The sequence below is a fragment of the Zea mays genome, chromosome 2, assembly GCF_902167145.1.
Source record: "Zea mays cultivar B73 chromosome 2, Zm-B73-REFERENCE-NAM-5.0, whole genome shotgun sequence".
In the NCBI taxonomy this organism is placed as follows: domain Eukaryota; kingdom Viridiplantae; phylum Streptophyta; class Magnoliopsida; order Poales; family Poaceae; genus Zea; species Zea mays.
Genome location: NC_050097.1, coordinates 44098011 through 44111188, shown reverse-complemented (window position 1 = coordinate 44111188; position 13178 = coordinate 44098011).

Here is a 13178-nt window from a genome sequence, read left to right as displayed (position 1 = left end):
GTCGAACAAGTTCATTCTTTTTCTTCTCTCCTTTAAGCTTCGACATACTCCATTCCTTTAACGTTGGGAATACTCTATTGGCTAAGTATTCTCGAACCAAATCCCTAGTACCGATATGCTCAGACACAACTCTAAATTCGCCCACAGCACCTGGGCATGATGACCTCGGAGTCATGCAGCACTGGGGCCTAGTTAACCCGAAGGTTAGGTCCAGTGGGCTCTGAACCAGCTTCTCCTTTTTATCATCAACCTTAACATAAAACCACTCAGTTTTCCAACCGGTTGGCCATTTGGTGCGGTAGCTAACCACCAGAGTCTTCATATCTTTGCGGTAAGCAAAGTTGTAACAGCCGAAGTTCTCGTGTAGCCCATCTTCCCTAGCCTTCGTCTGATAGTGAAGCTCGTGCACCCGGCAGAAAGCTTCGGCAAGCGGTTCCACTCCTTGGCTTCGGAGAGCCCAGATAAAGATGATGAGCCTAACGATAGCGTTAGGAGTCAGCTAATGAAGATAAATTTCAAAATTTTCCAAAGCATCCGCAATCATTCCATGTAGAGGAAACCTCAATCCTGCTTTAAAGAAACTTCTAAAAACTACCACCTCATCATTTTCTGGCTTCGGAGTGATTTCTTCTCCGCCAAAACGAATTAGCTTCTTCTCGGCTTCCCCGAAGTAGCCTAGCTTTGTCATCATGGGCATATCGGCCTCGGAGACAGTAGACTTTCCAAATTCCAGGTGGCTGGGTTTAGATGGCATGACGGAATAATCTATCTCTTCTTCATCAGCCTCACCTTCTTCAATGTCAGCTTGCTCGGCTTCGGCAGCAGGTGCACCTTCTTCAGAAGCACCCTCTATCACAACCAGTCCCGACTGTCTCATTACTTCGAAGATTGGGGTAGTCTTAGCAGCTTCGGCCTCCTCTCCGTCGCGTGTAATCTTAGCTATTGAACGCACTCTGGCCATTTGATATTGAACTCCTCACGGTTTTGACGAAGTTGATGACTTTTTGTATCTTTGCCGAAGCTCCCTCTTATGACAAAGCTAGAGCAAAACGATGCTTTGATTGAGAATACGGTGAATAAGCTTCGGCTATGGTCAAATTTTTCGGCAGCACAACAGTGCAATAGTAGTAAATGTCGTGGTAACTTCACACCTACCCGTCTGTTTATATATCGCTGCAGGTGGGAAGGTAAATCGTCAAGCCGCTCGCACCCACTGAACAGTCGCCCGCACCCACTGAACGGTGGACCATAGTGCGCGAGAAGGCGAATCACCAGATCGTGCATACCTATCGTATGGTGGGACCACTTTACAATCGAAATATTTATATCGTTTCTCGACAATGAGCTCAGGGAAGGTGTTTTTCGGACCTTCGGCATTCCGAAGCCTAAGAGAATTTTTCACGGGTCGAGCTCGTTACGAAAAACGATCTGGCACCGTGAAGGGGCTACTGTTGGGGGTCTGCTTCGTCGCCGAAGGTTCCATAAGAATAAACACCTTCAGAAGATCAACACAGAAGCAAAGCTGAAGCTACCTTCCGGGGAGCTTCGGCATAACGACATGCCTTAAGACGAAGGGTAGCACCGACTTAAAGATGAAATGACCAATCGGCCCGTGATAACCTGTGTTATGATTGTAATCATTTGTAGAGGGCATGAATGTAAATTCACACAGGCTGCGCCCTGTGCCTATAAATAGGTGAACAGTACCCCCGCACTGTTCACGCTTTCGCGTCTTACTTTTACCTCTGCCTTCTGTCAAGCTCAAGGTACAAATGTAATTTGATATTCCCCTCATGTACTCATGATTATTTAATAATAGATATTTACATTATAATGTCATATAATTGTTTATGTTGTTTTCCTATGTTTCATAAGCTTCATCCTCTGTTTATACATGTCATACTTATGAAGGTATGACCTTCATAACCTTCGTCCGAAGATCGTTATATCCTAAGGAAAATAATGCTTCGAAGGACGAAGAACATTAACCTTTAACCTATTCTTTGTGTTGCCTTGTTCTTAATTCATAGCATTTGAGAACAAGTCTCCAATAGTACCTTTCCGCTATTTACTTTGAGCAATGTGTGATGATGACCAATTATGTAATCGCTGTGTACGTGAGTTTCTGATCCTGGCACGTACATGGTTCGCATTCGGTTTGCCTTCCAGAACCAGGTGTGATAGCTAAGCTCTGTAACCCCTTTGGAACGACTTTGGATCTTCTTCACCTTTTACTTAGGTGGCATTTTAGCTCTGCATCCCCGTAGGAACGACTTTGGAGCTAAGCTCTACATCCCCTTAGGAACGACTTTGGAGCTTAGTGACTTTTTCTGTTACACTCGATGGTGTAACCCCAGATTGATTACAACAGGTCGAATGTTGTACCTTCTTATATTGTCTTTGGGTAAAATCATAAAAGCAAGAGAAACAAAGATTACATTGAGTATGTATGAATTTTTTTATTGAGCCCCTGTATTGCTTCAGTAAATGTGCCTCGACTCTGCTACGGTGTTGTTGACTATCCGAGCTTTAGACTCTTTGCGTGCATCACGTTGTTGTTGTACCTGGCGGTGCCCTTCTGGCTGTTGGTTATGAGACGAGGTTGGAGCCATGAGTGGTGGTGGTGGTAGCGAGGCCCATGTAGCTTGTGAGTGGCTTGCCGAAGCAACTGATGTTGTGGGTTGTTGGTTGCCCACATACTTGGGGATATATGGGGAATAGCACGAAGCAGTATGCAGGACCTGCTTCGGTTGATTCTGTCATGCTTCAGCTTCAGCTATTTCCTTCTGCTTCTGAATCGTGACTTGGCATGTCCTTGTTGTATGCCATTTATCTTCCCGACAGAATAGGCAAAACAACCTTCTTGGTTGGGAGCTGAATCTTCCAGCAAAGCTTCTACCTCCTCTGCCTCTTGGAGCTGGTGGCTTGAAAGAGCTTTGTTGTGTCCCTGAAGATTGGGAGCTGTGCTGATGCCCTTGAGTTTCATTTCCTCTATCGTCGTTGGAGCTAGGATTATGGATCATCTTGACATGCCTAGAGTGGAGTCTTCCTCCGAAGCCCCTGGTCATCTCGGAGTATCTATAGGCTTCTTCCCTTCTCTACCGAAAGTCATTGTCGACCCTGATGTACTCGTCCATATTCTGCATAAGCTTCTCCAAAGTTTGTGGGGGCTTCCTGGCGAAATACTGCGCTGTTGGTCCTGGTCGGAGCCCCTTGATCATAGCCTCAATAACAATCTCATTTGGCATCGTTGGCGCCTGAGCTCTGAGACGCAGAAACCTTCGGACATACGTCTGCAGGTATTCGTCATGATCCTGTGTGCATTGGAATAGATCTTGAGCAATCACTGGCTTTGTCTGGAAACCCTAGAAGTCGATTACCAGTATGTCCTTCAGCTTCTGTCATGACGTGATTGTTCCCAGCCGAAGGGAAGAATACCATGTTTGAGCCACACTCCTGACTGCCATGACAAAGGACTTCGCCATGACAGCAGAGTTGCCACCATATGATGATATGGTCGCCTCGTAGCTCATAAGGAACTGCATCAGGTTGGAATGCCCATCATACATGGGGAGTTCTGGTGGTTTGTACGATGGTGGCCATGCGATAGCCTGCAACTCTGCTGCTAGAGGAGAAGCATCATCAAAAGCAAAGTTACCATGATGGAAATCATCATGCCATACATCATCATAGCTTGGGCTTTCTTGACGAAGCTCTCTCTGTTGTGCCCTTTGTCCTTGCTCGTCTTGCGTGATATGGCGCATCTCTTCGGCAGCTTCATCAATCTTCTTCTGAAGTTCAGCTAGCCAAAGCATTTTCCCTCTCTTTCTCTCCACTTGTTGGTGGATCGCCTCTAGGTCTCTGATCTCTTGGCCTAGCTCCTCTTCTTGTGGTGTTGGGCTGATGGCCTTCCTTTTCTGGTTTCAGGCTTCTCTTAGAGGGAGACCTTCTTGGTTGATGTCTAGCGGTGCAAGGGCAGCCCCTAGCGCTATTGCCTTCTTCGGTGGCATGACGAAGGTGGTTGCTTAAGCTCCTGGTGTCGAAGGTGGTAGTTTGAGTTCACCGGAGGTGGGCGCCAATGTTGGTCAGTTGTTCTCAAATGCTGTGAATTAAGAACAAGGCAACACAATTGTTAAAGATTAAGTGCCTTCGTCCTCCGAAGCATTATATCCTTCCGGATATAATGATCTTCAGATGAAGGTCATGAAGGACAGACCTTCATCATTTTATGAGAATAAGAATTTATGGAGATAATATATGTCATTCATTCATAAGTTTATTTCATAACATATGTACATGAACATTGTTTAATTGCATAGGTTTTGCTCTAGGGATTTAATTGTGGCCTAGTTTAGAGAAAGTTTTAGAAGTTCTAATTCACCCCCTCATAGGAGTCACCTATTTCCTTCAGGCTCGGATGACTTCGATGAGGAGAAGGAGGACGGCGGTGGAGCGAATGAGGGCGGCTACGATGGTGGCAATGAGGCAGGCGAGGATGACAAGGTCGACAGTGGCGGTGGCAGAAACAAGAGAAGTGTCGGCAGCGGTGGACGCAATAGCAGCGGCAAGGGCAGCAACAGCGGCAAAGGCAGTGGCGACGACGACGACATGGATAGTGGCGGCGGCAACGACTACAGCAAGGGCGACAACACCGGTGGCAAGGCGCCACTGGCTTAAATATTAATATAGTGTAGTGTAGTAGAATGTAGGAGTAGTAGCAGAAGTAACATCACATGTAGTAGTAGAAGGGGTATTTTACTGGGGTCGGTTCATAATGAACTAGCCCTTTTCTCAGTAATGGTACTTCCAATCATATGAATAAAGTTGTTGGTTTTATCTACCTTAAGTATTGAGTTTCTGTTGATCTCAACCTACATTTGAAGTTTGATTGCTGGTATTGAGTTCCTTGTTCTGTTCAATTTCTTGTGTCTCGACTGATCTCTCTCGGCTGATTCCGCATAGAAACGTGTTTTCTGTTTGATTTAGCTCGTCCGGCTTAACTCGTCCGGTTTAACTCGTCCAACTTAACTCGTCCGACTTATTGCGCCTTAAAATAGCCCAGAGGGGGGGTGAATAGGCTAAACCTGAAAATTATCACCACAAGCTTTGAGATATTGTCAAATCAATAGTTCAAATGGTGCAGGCTCGTTCAACTGCTATAGAGGCGAGTCGAACCACTATAAATCAGTCCAACTGCTAGAGTAAATCTAGGCTTCGAACTACACGGAAATGCAATGAGAGATTCCTTTAAAAGGGGAACACAAGGGATAAACTAGGTGTGGATGGTGAGAAATACAAGAGTTAGTCCACCACGAGATCCACACAAAGAACAACTCTATGTGCCTATCTTGCCAACTAGAAAAACACAACCACAGATCCAAGCAAGAGCACAAGACATAAGATTTATCCCGAGGTTCGGCCACACCACAAAGGTGTCCTACTCCTCGTTGAGGAGCCCACAAAGTCGGGTCTTTTCCAACCCTAATCCTCCACAACCGGACCACAAAGGTCAAGGGAAATCTTTTCTCAAATCTGCTCATAGGAGCGGGTGATACAAACTTCTTAGGGCCGTCCACAACTTTGGAACTCCCAAGAAACCTCAATCCGTCAAGGAACTCAAAGGTTCCAAGAACAACAAGTTCGCACAAGAGGTGTTTGCAACAAGCTCAAGAGATGAGAAAGAGAAGGGAGAGAAAACCAAATTCGAAGGTCACAAGCACAAACCTCACACCAAAGGGGCTCCTTCAATCGATCGATTTAAGAGCTAGATCGTGTGTGTGTGTGTGAGAGAGAGAGGGAGAATGCTTTATCTCAAGTTAGGTGAGCAATAAGTGTGGGGAGTGACCAAGGCAAATGAAGAGATAGGTATGTGGGGGTATTTATAGAGTCTCCTCAAAAAAGCTGTTGGGCTGAACTTTTCTGTGCAGTGCCGGTTGAACTGCCCCGCAACCCCAGTTGAACTGGCTTGGGCCTAGTTCAAAAATGGGTAGTTTGACTGTAGTCAAATGGTCTAGGACCGGTTGAACTGCCCCTAGGGCCGATTCAACGCCTAGTGGTCAGCCTGACAATCAGTCTGCCAGTCAGACTAGCAGACAGGAAGTCAGAGTGGTCAACTGACCCTAACACCGGTTGAACCACCCCTATTGCCAGTTCAACTGGTATTGACCAGAGAGGTTTGGAGAGAAAACCCAAGTTAAACTATCCGTGAGGCAGGTTCAACTGGTTTTGACCAGAGAGTTTCTTAGTTGAAATAAAGTTCAACTCAGCTGAAGAAAAGTTCAACTCAGCTAAAGAAAAGTTCAACTCAGCTGAAAAAAGCTCAACTCAGCCGAATTTAAGTTCAATTCAGCTGAAGTCAAGTTCAACTCAGCTAAAGTCAAGTTCAACTCAGCTGAAGAAAAGCTCAACTCAGCTGAAGTTAAGTTCAACTCAGCTGAAGTTAAGTTCAATTTAGTTGAAGTCAAGTTCAACTCAGCTGAATAAAAATTCAACTCACCTGAAGTTAAGTTCAACTCAGCTGAAGTCAAGTTGAACTTTTCGGAAAGAAAGTTCAATTGCTTCTCAATAGGAAGACTCTACGTCTCTCAAACCTAACATTAGTCGAACTCATAGAGTGTCCAAAAAATTTGGTTTTCAAAATAGCTTTTGAATTTAGAGGCTTGAGCAATAGCAAACACCATTACCTATGCAAAAACTACCAAGGAAGAAATAAATCCTGTGACTCAAGAAATATACAAAGTTTTACACGATCGTCGCATGGAAACTTTTCAATGCACCACTTGATGTATTTCCTTTGTCCTTGATACTTCCTTTTTCCTTTCTCAATTAAAGTTGTTACTCCTTTTATCTTTACTGACATTGAATATACACTATGAGTAAACTTGTTAGTAACCTTATTTGTTTTGTCATTTAATCACCAAAACCATCAATTGGGGTTGATTGCACTTACAATCTCCCCCTTTTGGTGATTGATGCCAAAACATATAAGGTCGAAGAAGATAAAGATTTGAAGCAATTAAACTCTTTTGGATAATTGTACATATGTGGCTCCCCCTAAATGTGTGCATTCGCTTTGAATTACAATGTTGACTTAACATGTCAAGCTTGCAACATATTTGGAGTAAGTGGACAAGTCCACACTATATACAATTATTCGAGGGGTGCAAATAGTGTCATATAAAAAAATTTGATTCACATGACAACAATTTTATTAATCTCATCACACATCATAAAGGAGAAGCTAACAATAGCAAATAGCAGAATCAAGCATCACAGATGTTCATCTAGCTACTATAATAGATGATATTATAAAATGATGTCTAGGGCCCGATGACCATCATAACTCAACATAAAGTACTCATTACAAACCAGGAGTTTGGGAGTTTAGTACATAAATTTATATTACATAAAAGAAATACAGAAAGCCACACGACGGTCAATCAACTACGGGCTTCAATCTTTGTCTTCATCGAGACGCGTAGATTCACCAGCCACTAGGGTCACTACCACCATAGGGACCTGGTGAAGGAGTTTAGGGAGGATAATCCGCAAAGAAGGTATGGGCCATCTCTTCTTCATATGACAAGTCTTGAGGAGGGTCATCAGAAGGAGGATAGGCCGATGAAGAAGGACCCTGATAAGGTGGAGGATGAGCAGAGCCAGAGGGTTTGGGATCACCTAGAATGGGTCCTATTGCGGCAGCAGGAGTAGACTGAAAGTAAGATGAGTCATCGTAGTCCTTTGCCTCAGCTTTCGGAGTAATAAACGACACACCTTATTCTCGCTCGTGCCATTCATTGAGATTTCTAGATATGCAGGAATTGGAACAAGAGGAGGTTGTTGTGGCATGGGATGTCCCATGGAGGCTACAAAGCTTCGCATATCATCATGAAGCGCCCGGGTCTCACGTCGGTGCATAGCCTCATCAACAGCACAGTTGCGGCACCTGACAAAAACCATGGCGATTCCCTTGGCCAGACGCACAAACAAACCTCATCCCCGACCCCTGCCCTGACCTGTTCCTCGACCGCCGCAGTCCATCGAATGAGAGGCGGCAGCAACACGAGAGGAGGTCTCAAGAAGAGGAGGCTGAGGTGGTGGCTCATCAGAAGATGCAGGACCTCCTGACCCAGTTGGAGCCCACTTAGACCTTGCTGTTGGATTGCTAGAATTAACCCAGTAAGGAATATAGCAGGAATGCTTGACTAGCTTCTCATAGCGAACCTGGGTGACTACTTTGATCATCTTCATGATGAAGGGTGCATGAAGACAACCCTTCAGTGAAAACCAAGATGCTCGAATAATCTCTTCCCAGATCATATAAAAAACATTGATCTTGTCAGTGCTGGTAGGAGTCATAAGCATGAGAAGGACTCGACTCTTCCCAAGGACATTCATCTGGTTGCCGCCCTTAGGAAGGATTGTCATCCTGAATAATGAGTTGAGGTACCAATAGTACCTATACATGTTAGAAGTAGTCCAGTATTCCCTCTCATTTGAGATGTGCACCACTTCCTGCTCTTCACGCCTATGCAGACGAATATCATGAACCCAAAGGTTCCTCCCTCTGATGTCCTCGTCGGACAAACCCATGATATGAGCAAAACGACAATAACTTACTGAGAGCACCTAGAGGGGGGTGAATAGGTGATCTTGTAAAATCAAACACTAAATAGCCACAAACTTGATTATGAAAGTGTTAGTGTGATTTTAACCAAGTTATTATGAAGCGAGCTCTTGCGAACAACACAATCACAGAAAAAGCAACACAAGAGACAAGAGGTTTTTTCCCATGGTTCGGCCAAATAACACTTGCCTACTTCCACGTTGTGGCGTCCCAATGGACGAGGGTTGCACTCAACCCCTTTCAAGTGATCCAATGATCGACTTGAATACCATGGTCTTTTCCTTTTGAGATCTTTTCCCGTTTGCAAGGAACCTCCACAAGTTGGAGCATCTCGCCCTTACAAGGTTTTGATCACAAGAAGCACAAGAGTAAGGGAGGGAAAGCAACGCACACAAGATTCAATACGTAGCACACACACGCACACAAGCCAAGACTTGAGCTCAAAACATGGCACAAAGAGTTCACTACTCAAACGGAGTTCAAATCACTAACACAATCAATCAAATGCGTGGAGGCAGAGTATGGGAGTCTTAGGATGCTTAGTGAATGTTTGGTGTTCTGCTCCATGCACCTAGGGGTCCCTTTTATAGCCCCAAGGTAGCTAGGAGCCGTTGGAGATCAACTTGGAAGGCAATTCTTGCCTTCTGTCGAGTGGTGCACCGGACAGTACGGTGCACCATCGGATAGCTACTACAGCAGTCCGGTGCGCGATCTCTTTCCTTTTCTGGCGAAGCCGACCGTTGGATCTTTGGATCTGATGGCACACCAGACACTGTCCGGTGCGCATCGGATAGTCCGGTGCGACCATCCGACCGTTGGCTAAGCCACGTATCGCCCGGTGATCAAGCAGGCGATCGTTAGCCGTGAGCGTTGTTGGCTCACCGAACAGTCCGGTGCAGCACCGGACAGTCCGGTGAATTTTAGCCGCGGCGCTTCCACCTTTTCCCGAGAGCGACGAGTTCGTCGCCGAAGACTTGGGTGCGGGCGTTGATGACTCACCGGACAGTCCGGTGTACCACCAGACAGTCCGGTGATTTACAGCCACGTCGTCGTGTCGATTCCCGAGAGCGGCTAGTTTGCCGCCGAGCCAGCCTAGGGCACCGGACAGTCCGGTGCACCACAGACTGCGCTGGTTTGGCTGATTTAGCCAACTCTTCTTCCATCCTTTTTCTTGTTTCTCGTATATGTATCTAGCACTTAGATAAACATGTTAGTAACCAAAAACAATTAACTAACTCCAGAGACATACCTGTTGGGGACTTGTCCTTAAATGCTATGAATTAAGAACAAGACAACACATGAATTGTTAAACGTTAAAGTCCTTCGTCCTTCGAAGCATTATTTCCCTTGGGATATAATGAGTTTCAGACGAAGGTTATGAAGGACATACCTTCATCAGTACAACAAATAATGAAGAAGAATTCACATAAAGTATGAGAAATAATATAAACACTTAAATATTATTATTAGCTCATTTCTATTTTATTATTATAGAAATGATAACAAATTACAAATGTACCTTCAGCTTGAAGGAAAGCAAAAGTACAAGTGTGACGCAAAAGCGAATGCCAAGTCAGCGTGAACATTACGGGGGTACTGTTCACCTATTTATAGGCACGGGTCGCAGCCCATGTAAAATTACATCCAGGCCCTTTGCTTTTGACAATAACTCTATAGTAATTTATCGGGGTCTAGATAGTCTTTTCCTCTTTAAGTCGGTTTCCTCTTTTCTGCCAACATGCCGAAGCTTCTTTGCGCACAGCTTCGGCTCTGTTCCATCCTTCGTTCTCCTTGTGTTTCTTCATACAGCGATTTTGACTTGTCCGAAGGGTCCATGTCCGAAGGTACCTGTTCATGTATTACACTCCAGAAACATTGTCAAATCACGTTTTTGAGGACCTTCGGAAGCCGAAGGCCCCCAATAGTAGCCCCTCGCAATATTAATTTATTAGGATAATAAATTGAAATTGCGATATGGACGAAGGCCCAAAGCTGAATGTCCGAAAAAACACCTTCCTTTTGCTAGAATAGCAACAGTCAATGGCAAGCGGGACCCCCCCCCACTTGCAATGCCCTGGGCGTATAAATATGTCACGACCGTGATGTCATTTGGTACGCTTTCTCGCCATCTGCTCTTGCTTACTCAGTTTTTAGCTCTTTGTGCACCAAGACTTGCTTGGCTTTTTAAGTTTTTTTTGAGCTTCGGCTTTGAAAGCAGTTTTTTAGCATTTCCGAAGATGTCTGAAGATAAAAAAGCCATTGCTGAAATGAAGCTGAGCCTCTCTGAGGAGAAGAATCTTGGCTTTATTGAATCAATATCAAAGACAAATACAGAGAAGATTACAAGGGAGATTTTGGAAGGTTTATCTGAAGATACTGGTGATAGTGATAGTTATGATGTGGAAAGCGGAGGTGAAGACTTCGAAGACCGACCATGGCGACCAAGCCACTCAGTCTTCGGAAAATCGAGTATTAAACAAAGTCATCTTGATAACATGAGGGGGAGATACTTTCGAGACATGTCAATTGTGAGGGCAGATGACGGAGAGAGGACTGTGCCAACTCCCGAAGATAATGAAGTCGTGATCTTCCGAAGCTTTTTTAAAGCTGGGCTTCGGTTTCCATTAAGCAAATTTGTGGTTGAGGTTTTAAAGATTTATCAAGTCTACCTTCATCAAATTACGCCCGAAGCAATCATAAGAATGGGAATCTTTGTCTGGGTCATGAAGAGCCAGGGCTTGGAGCCAAATGCAAAAAGCTTTTGTAATATACATGAGCTAGTATATGAGACGAAGCCCTGGGGTAAAGAGCAATATCATAACAATTTTGGTTGTTACAGCTTCGGTGCTCGCTCTGGGTCAAGCTGTCCCGTGCCGACTTTTCGGAAGAGATGGCCTGGAGATTGGATGCAGGAATGGTTCTATGTAAAAAACGATTTGAAGGCACGAGAAGGTAGTAAAGATATCATTATGCGCCCTATCTGGCAGCGCTTCGGCCTCCGGAAGCCGAAGGTGAATGTTGACGAGGCAGTCGAAGAATGCCAGAGGGCCTTCGGCGTAGTCTGCTCTTTCATCAGAACGAGGGATTTAGTCCAAGAGCACATAGCCTTTAGAGTTTGGCCACTTGTAGAAAAGTGGGAAATGCCAAAAGAAACTATCACCAAGCCTGACGAAGGTGGGCTGGTTAGGATGAAGTTCACCTTCAGATACGAGGGTAAGTTTGTTGAGCCAGATGATGACTGGCTGAAATGTATTGAAGCCACAAGCGATGAACTGCTTGGGCCATACTCCAAGACGGAAGATAATGCGCTATCAGCGGCCTTCGGAGGTCGGAAAAAGAAGAGGCTGAACAGAGTTTTTGATGCTATTGGATTCGTCTATCCTGACTACTGTTACCCGTTACGGGGTCAAAAAAGAAAAGGTACAGTTCCTGTGAAGGAAGTTGCTTAGGTCGCTCCTAGTGAGCCAACGCCGAAGAGAAAAAAGGTGAAGGTTCTTACCCACCGGCCACGCTACATTGAGCCGGCCACAGTGCCCGAATTTGTCGGCGAGGCTACTTCGGCCACTGAAGCCAAAAAACCTATACCTGCGTAGAAAGCTGAAGAGCTAACTGCAATACCGAAGGCTGAAAGAATTGAAGAACCGAAAACTAAAGGGACAAAAATATCAGAAATTTTAAGCCCTTCGGCAGAAGTTGGAGTGCCACAAACTCAAAAAGGTCCAGCTGTGACCCCCAAAAGGAAAAGGATGGTTAATGTTTTGGATGTACTGGAGACAATAAAGTCTTCCAGCTCTACTCCTAAAAAAGTTGTCGAAGCTCAAAAAGCACAAATTGAAGCAACAACCTCTGGAGCCGAAACTACAAAACACCAGGCTGAAATCGAAACTGGACCTTCAGAGTCTGCCAAGGAGAAATCCTTGGAAACCGAAGGAGAAAATACAAAGGAAACTTTAAAGCAAATTTTGTCTGAAAAAACTCTTTCTTCAACTCCCGAAGCATTTTCCAAATTGCCTGATTATATTGTACGACACGCTTCGGGCAAAATGCTATCTGAAGAGGAAAAGCAAGAAGCTCATCATTATGCCCAGAAATTAAAATATCCGAAAGGGGCGTTGATATTTAATGGCAGCGGAGAAGAAGACTTCTTGTATTGTCTCCCAGACAGCAAGGAGATCTCTGTCTGCCGGGAGATGGCAAGAAGCTTCGGATTCCCAACTCTAGAGGATGGGCTCTCAGTTTTGTCAAAAGATGAATTGGCCGACAGCTTAGCGTACAACAGCTTAAAGGTGAGAAAATAAACTTTTTGCGTGGTTAAAAATTTGTGTGTTTATTTCTTAATACCACATTCCTTTTGCAGGGCCTTATTCTTAGCAACGCCCTCAGAGCGCAGAAGAGCGCTGAAGACGAGGGATGTACCATAGCATTGAATAACCTTCGTTCCGAAGTGATTGAGCTAAGGAACGAAGGTCTTGAGAAAGATAAAATATTGAATTCATTGCTTAACAAAATAAAAGAAGACGAAGCTACTTCCAAGGCCCAAGCTGAAACCCAG